Source organism: Haliotis asinina, chromosome 1, assembly GCF_037392515.1.
Source record: "Haliotis asinina isolate JCU_RB_2024 chromosome 1, JCU_Hal_asi_v2, whole genome shotgun sequence".
Taxonomy (NCBI): Eukaryota; Metazoa; Mollusca; class Gastropoda; order Lepetellida; family Haliotidae; genus Haliotis; species Haliotis asinina.
Genome location: NC_090280.1, coordinates 41,055,709 through 41,063,929, shown reverse-complemented (window position 1 = coordinate 41,063,929; position 8,221 = coordinate 41,055,709). Strand labels below are relative to the sequence as shown.

Sequence of the window (8,221 nt, the reverse complement as noted above, 5' to 3'; positions counted from 1 at the left end):
AAACACTGCAATTGGCAATCTGTTAAACCACATCGACGTATTTCTGCAGTGAGCCATCACTTCACATAATGTTCGTAAACTGACTTCTTAAATGTGTTTGGACTCTTCGAAAACCAGGAAGCTTGTCACTCAACAAGTACAGATGAATTGCTCGTTTATAGACGTTTCTAGGCAGGTCAGGGATAATTTCATGAACCTTGGTGCTTGGCTTATCGTGACCCATGAGGGCCATCCACACCTCGCGGATATACAAGAATAGAACAATTTGTTCGTGAAAACAAGAACTCTGAAGTTAAATAAATGAATAGGTAAAAGGAGATAGATCTTATGAATCATGGACAATGCAAATTGTTGTTACTTACTTTTACATACCTGCCGTTAGGCCCCGCACTCAGCTGGCCCAAGAAAATCAGTCACTTTTAACAGCCCGAGATCCCTGTACCTCACCAAGTTGCTGTAATGCATAACAACACCTTGACAAAAGAGCGCCCCAAGCATATCGAGGCAGCAGGAAAATCCTTATGTAACTGACACTGGCTTAGATATTTAAATGTTAAAAAGCGAACTCTGCCCATGTCTGCATAATCCTTCTCTGATACACGCAAGCTACTCCATTACAAATATATATTATTTACATTAAGAACACATGGCACTACTCAACTGAACCCCTGTAAAGACGCTTGAGAAACATAATGCAAACAATTTGGGTTATAACATTATTTCCCTATGTGTTCATAGAACGTGACATGGAGAAACAATTACAAGCTTTCAACTTCACATGTCTCCTCCTAGGTGACATAATTACAATCATCATCACTTTTCGCACAACTGGGCAAATTGACACACTGACTTAAGAAAGTTGGCCCACGTGTTTTATGACCTCGGCATTTGAACACTAAACTAGACAAGCTGTTTGAGAAGTTGAATTTTTCCCCCGCGTTTATCCCCTCTCTACAACGTATAGAGTACAGTAATATGCACTCATACTCACTCATACACACATACATGTATACTGGACAAAAATAGTTAGGGATATATGTAAATTTTGAAATTATGAATAATGGTGTATTTATTCATCAACATACTGTTAAAATATCAGTAATAGAAATAGCAATATCCCTATTTTGACCAGCATATATACATACATTCATGCGCACATACATATATAGGTAGACAGTTGTATACTTTTTCCCTTTGTCTGAAAACGATGGGTGGATTTGCATACAGGTATTCGTCATGCAGGCAAACATGCACATGGCTAATACAGTCATGTGTAACGGAGTTTTATTCTCCATTGGAAGACAGGTTACAGATAGATATAGTACGTTTATTTACAAAGGTAAAGCATTCATATATCAAAATGTACGTCTTTCATTTTACTTTGAAGGTATGTTTACAAGAAGAGAGATTGGGTTCTGTCAATCGTGCACATAAGCAATACAATCATAAATATAAATATGTTCATGATTTCCTTTCAAACGGTGTCTTAGTTCACCTAGTCGTATACTCGTATAATTCAGCCACATTTCAGCGTATAAAATGCACATATTTTCCCCTTCTGTTGAAACGTATATTTTCATACAGTTAGTTCAAATTCAAATAGTGATGTGAATACATAACACAGTCATATCACTACATACGAAGATGTACATGTTTTTACCCTCTATTCAGAGGTATACGTTTCCGGTGGGTAATCAATTTGCCTTTCTTCAATCGTGAGAATCTAAGTACTTCATATTGTTCTCATAGGGAGAGATATGTAGAAGACTATAATCATCTGATTTCGTTTCGAATAATTAGTGAAAAGATGACCAAAAGGAGAACAAAAGTGCCGGTAGAGCAGGCTGAAAATATGTTATAATTTTTCTTTGTGCGTGGTTAAAATGTATACTTTTAATTTTCAGGCATTGCTTTAAAATCCCCCGTTTTACTATCAGTCACACATTCAGTGGGTTAGTATGTTTTCCTTGAGATCCTAGGAGTATGTTTTCTGCATTAAATGTCATGTCTCCTTCTGCAACAATTTTCAGCCAAGTAGTCAGACGTTCTCACATGCAGAGACGTAACTCTGCATGTAAATACAAGTCCATACTAGTAAGGCCAAACAAACCATATACACAGTGTACTCCTTCATCATACCAGTGTGGATCAAAAAACTGTCTGGTCTCCAATTTCGAAAATGTTGGTGAACCATAACGACTGATTCAGTAAGTCCTTATTTTCCAGCTGTTTAATTTTTTTATCCAAATATTTTCACCATGCCTCGATGAGATCCTTTCACAATTTGTTTCTTATTGTGGGGACAATGTTTTCTGAGATATGTTTAGGATGGGCTCGACATATTCTATAATTTTCTAGTAAACAATTTCAACCAATATTTTCCATTTAACATTTTCTTCTCGTAGTCGTTTTATGCAAGATATGTTTTAGCACCTTTATAACAGGTACATTCAGTCCTCCTTAATTTGGTGGCATGCTTAGAACATCTCTTTTGATTCTATCTGGTTTACCTCTCCATATGAATTTAAAACATTTTGCATCAAATGATTTAAGTATCTTACCAGGAGATGATTATATGGATGCAAAAAAGATGGTAGAAATTAAAAGTGATTTCAAAAATATATTTATTCCTGTTTCAGTTAGAATACAAATTGACCTCAGATTCATTTGGCATACTATATTGTTAAATTTCTCATAGTCATACAGTTCAATCATGCGTTGCAGCCCCACATCAAATTGTATTCCTGCTAGTCTAAAATTGCTTTGCCACCAATGCGGATTAAAATCTATACATAGTTTGTGCCGACTCCTTTTCTTTGAGCCTATCCATAACAACATTGTTTTTTTCTGTAGTAATTTTCAGAGAAGTTGAATGTACAAGGGCATGTTGACACGGACAAACGAATCACCTGACATGCATGTCACGTGATTACACCATATCACGTAACTGGTGCACCATTATCAGTAACTTGCACACCTTGAACTGGTGACGAACTGCAACTTGCATCGATAATTCGCCTGGTGAATGTAACTTTTAATATGTAAGTACGATTTTAATGTATACAGAGAGGCTGCTAAGTGACCTTCCATTTAATACCATATTTATTAAGAGAGTAAAATGGTATTTCTCAGAAACGCCGCGACATTGACTACAGTGTGATGACTCCCGGCTTGCCATGTGTCAAACGGGGTCAAGTACCACTGTGACAGCGGTATTAGCATTGTGACGTCATGGCTGTAAACCAGTAATACGTCTAGCGGTATTACACTAGTGCCATATTGACCAAAACATATGACAATGCTGTATATTCTACGGGTTAGTAATAATACTGAATATGTTTCACAGTTCTACTTGCAACGCCTTGACATGCACGTCAAGTGACTGCAAGTGTGGAGATAACAATTACTAATGGCTGTCAGTGGAGAATTGATAAACAGGGTTATGGGGATTTGGCAAAGAGTTTGAGATGTTGAATGACAGAGAGTACTTCCCACACGGGCGTATTATGGCAAATACACCAGCCACTCAGTTACATACATGTTACGTGACTGCAAAAAGCACTGCCATCGATTACTGACAGTGTCTGCTGTCTGCTGGTACATTTGAGTGAATCTCAGCTAGAGTTTCGGACTAAGCAAGTTATTTGCACATACATGCCACATGTAACTACTAAGCATTCACTAAGCATGATATTATATGAAGGACCAGGAGAACCCGAGCCACCTCCTCGTTGAGGGGTACTGGGTAACGCTAACAGCTCGCTCATCCCCCGTGTGGACTCGAGGGAATATTTGGTCCACCATCCCGTTTCCCGTGGATTGCGGCCCTGTGTCGGTAGAGGGCGGGTGTCTATGGTTTGAGGACACTGGGAGCGTGTAACCGCGTTCCCTTTGATCAACACACCCCTTCAACCCTTACTTCACCTAGACGGGTGGTTGAATGGGTCCGGTTCAACCAATCGGCTTGTCACACCAAGCCCTGAGTGTTACATTACGTAACGTAAAAAATGAAAATTATATCCCTTCAAGCCTTAGCTTTTTGGACCTTCGTTATTTCAAATATACACGTTCGAGCTTTTGCCTACATTCGTATGCCCAGAAGGCGGTGGTACATGGGCTAACATCGTGGAATGATTAAACTTTTAATTTTTACTTCACCTAGACGTGTGATAGAACTGACCCGGTTCTATCAATGGGCCGGTCACGCCAAGCCCTGAGCTATAACTAATGTGATCCTAAAAATGTATTAAACTGTTCTCTTGATTTTTCATGTTTTGCGAAACTATTTTGAACTTGTAATTTCAAATGCATAATTTCATGTATTTTTTGCCTTGAGTCGTATGGCCAGAAGGCAATGGCTCAAGGGCCAATCTGGTGGAATTATGAATCTTTTAAATTTTCCGCTGAAGTATATCATCCGGGTATCCTTGGTTCTTCAAGCTGGAGATCCTCTTGATCTTATCATTGTCCTTGAGACCCACCATGGTGGGTGGGGAGCTCGGATGATGAAATCTAAATAACTAACCATGGTTTACGAAACCGCCAGTAAAAAGAGCAAACGCCCTCTTCAAAATAATCCTGCTGACAACCTCAGACCGTCCAAACATATTGGTTACTGGCCACGTTTTGTTGTCTTCGAGACCAAAGACAATACACTGTTGATGTTAAACCCTTTTGCTGTGTCTATGGGTATCCAAGGCATTTCGGGCGATATAAAGAACATTAGAAGATTACGGTCTGATCGCTGTTGATTGAGTGAGCCAAAAGGCAATGGTCAACCAACCTTGTGAACACTGCCACTTTTGTTGGCACTCAAGTTACTGTTACGGACCACAAAACACTAAACACGAGTACGGGAATAGATCGACAGCTGGCAGACATGTCTGAACTTGATATCGTTTCCGAGATGAGAGATCAGCGTGTACTATATTATGTCAAACGTTTCTTAACCCGAAATAACAACACAACTATACATACCAATACCTATCTGTTTTCTTTCTCGTCACCTGCTGCTCCAAATTCACTTAAGGCTGGGTACTGTAATGTCGGTGTGGACAAGTGCATTCCGAATCCCCTTCAGTGTCTCAAATGCCAAAAGTTCGACTATGGTGAAAGTACTTGCACTTTGTCTGTTGTGTGTGCTCGCTGTAGTGCAAAGACACACACAGCAGAGGATTGTGATAGTAATGTGAAAAAGTGCACCAATTGCGTAGGGAATCCGCCATCTTACTCTAACGACTGTTCCGTATAAAAATCTGCAAAAAATATTCAGATACGTGATTCGAATATCCAATCTCGAATCCCGAATCCGTTTCTAACTTCATGTTCCTGGCGATTCTTTCACAGTCGAAAAAAATGACATAGGGGTTCTGTACATCACGATGACACACACTGGGAGTGAGTGCGGTAAGACTTATCGTCACATCGGCAATATTCCAGCCGTATCGTGACGAGAGCGATTAGTTACAAACTTGATTAATGGCACCTTATAAAAATCTGTCAACGGAGAGTAAAACCAACTAGAATATCACAGAGAATGTAAAACTAGTCGGCAATATTTCAGCTATATCGTGACGATACCATATCACATAGAAATGGAATATATAAATATTATAAAAAAAACTCTGTCAACGAAGGACATTCAAACAACTAGGTTACCACAGACAGATATTTAAAACTAATAACTAAATCTAAAACAGTTCAACTATAGAGGACAATACAACGTAAAAATGGGCTATAGATTGCCAACAACTAAAGGTAGATCACCACATTTGAGACCATGGGGATTTACATTACTTTTACAACCTACTTGGACCCTAGCTGGATTTACACCATCCCTTCAGTCATTGGCTTTTATGCAGAAAATTAGCCATGCATTAAAATGACAAAAATACTACGATTAAAAACCTGGAAACCTGAAATTTACATCAACTGCTTCGGGACTTATGTACCCTCTCATGACGACAATAATTTTACAGTACTTTAATCCCATTTGAGGGTACAACCACTAACACATTGATTTACTAATTTAAACTTCCAATTTTGAAATATATACTATTCACAAATCAGTTAACAGATCTAATTCTTTTAATAATCCTATGCACAGGAAAAATAACTCTTGGTTTCTGCAACCCGGAAACCTGATGGAAACTGGACTGAAACTTAAGTTTCCACTTAGAATCCAGTGAGTTTCCGTTCTTTTACACTGAGTTTCCGCAATAACAGAAACTTACAATTACCCACTTTCTAAAGGCGTCCGCATGGTATCAGTTACTCACTTTCTAACAGATTTATATATCCATATAGATCCATCGTGAATACGGGACGACTCTGGAAGTACTTCCACTGTCTAAGTGGATATTTCAGGTGACGAAATGTGAGGGGAATAAGTATTTGTCCATGTTCAGTTGGTTTGACAGCTTATAGACATTTTGGTTATTTTGGCTGTATCAGATGTTGGACGAGATATGGAAGCATTAGTTAAAATGCAAAAATAATGTCTTGTGTAAATTTTATTTTGTTGATTTCCATTTGCTGTTTCCAACTGGGACACTCCTTTGAGAAAGATGAATGATTTCCATCACAATTGGTACATATTTTGATTTAGTGGATCTGTGTTCAGTATTATCAGGATCAATGTGAAGTGGACGTTTTGTCTTATTGGTAGAGGTTTGGTATTCCATGGTTAGTATTAATTGATTCATCCCCCGAGCTGCCCACCCACCATGGAGATCTCAAGGACAGTGCTAAGAACAAGTGGAACTCCAGCTTGCAGCACCAAGGATACCCGAATGATATACTCCAGCAGAAAAATTGGCCCATGAGCCACCGCCTTCTGGGCATAAACATGAAAGGCAAAAAACATGAAATTGTATATTTGAAATTACGAAAGTCAAAAAACCCAAGGCTTAAAAGGATGTAATTTTGAATTATTTACATTACGTAATGTAACGCTCAGGGCTTGGCGTGACCAGCCGATTGGTTGAACCGGACCCATTCAACCACCAGTCTAAGTGAAGTAAGGGTCGAAGACCCCCGTCCTCCACCGACACAACCCACGGGAAACGGGATGGTGGACCAAATATGCCCCCGGGTCCACAACGGAGTGTTGGCGAGCTCTTGGTGTTACCCAGCACCCACCATGAGGAGGTGGCTCGCCACGGGTGCCACAAAATCCAGCATTGTTTCAGCAACCATGGAAATTTGTACGTGAGAACGACACCACGTGGTACACTCTCAAACTCTCTTTCGTAAATGATGAAAACTTTGTCAGTAAATGCAGGCTTGAGTGAAATTTACACAAATTACTGCGGGCGTGCCACAACGGTAACACTGTTAGTACATGCTGGTATATTACGCATGACCGTGAAGTTGACTGGACACAAGAATCATGGTACTCCAGGTAATTCCACACACTTGGTCCCATCTGTCAGTTCTTATTCGATCAATCCGGTCAACGTGGCACAGAGTGAAAAGTCATGTGCTTCAGCCCCTTTTCAAATCACTAACTGTGCTGTGACAGTTCTCAACAATCATTAGTGCGAAAAATAGTTCGTTTTTAAAATATTGGCACCCGTGAACGGGTTCACCCCCGTTGTGAACCCGGGGTGGATATTTGGTCCACCAACCCCTTTTGCCGTGGGTTGCGGCCCTGTGTCGGTGGAGTAGGGGATCCTGGTGGTTGAGGGCATGGGAACAGGACCAGTGTTCCTGTTGCTCAACACACCACTTTGGGCCTGACTTCACCTAGACGGGTGGTTGAATGGGTCCGATTCAATCAATCGGCTGGTCATGCTAAGCCCTAAATTTTACTGCATACGTTTTTAGAAATTATTTTGTCTTTTGTCAGCTGTCATGGCTTCGTGATGATATATCTGTCTTGTGATTGAATAACTCCAATTTCGTATCTTGCCTTGAGGCCTATGTCCAGAAGGTAGTGGCTCATGGGCCAATCTGAGTATTCTGCTTGAGTATATCATACGGGTATCCTTGGTGCAGCATGACTGGAAACCCGCCTGCTCTTAGCATTGTCCTTGTGATAGTCCGTGGGGGGTGGGGAACTCGAATGACGAATTCATACTAACTTACCATTGAATACCAAACCCCAAACGAAAAAAAGTAACGTCAGCTCGATAATGATGACGATGAACAGCGACCCCCCAAATCTATTGATTACTCGTTTTCTGATCCTTGAGACTCTTGATAATACTCCTTTAAAGCT

The 8,221-nt window shown here is 40.0% G+C and overlaps 1 protein-coding gene across 1 annotated transcript in view; it reads left to right on the top strand.

Annotated features, from left to right (window-relative positions):
- The first annotated feature begins 2,954 nt into the window (after positions 1-2,954).
- The window catches only part of LOC137278882 (uncharacterized), a 31,571-nt gene continuing 26,304 nt past the window's right edge, over positions 2,955-8,221 (top strand). Inside the window, exon 1 of the mRNA XM_067811385.1 lies at positions 2,955-3,041. The gene's annotated coding sequence lies outside the window, so the exon portion shown is untranslated. The remainder of the gene's footprint in view (positions 3,042-8,221) is intronic.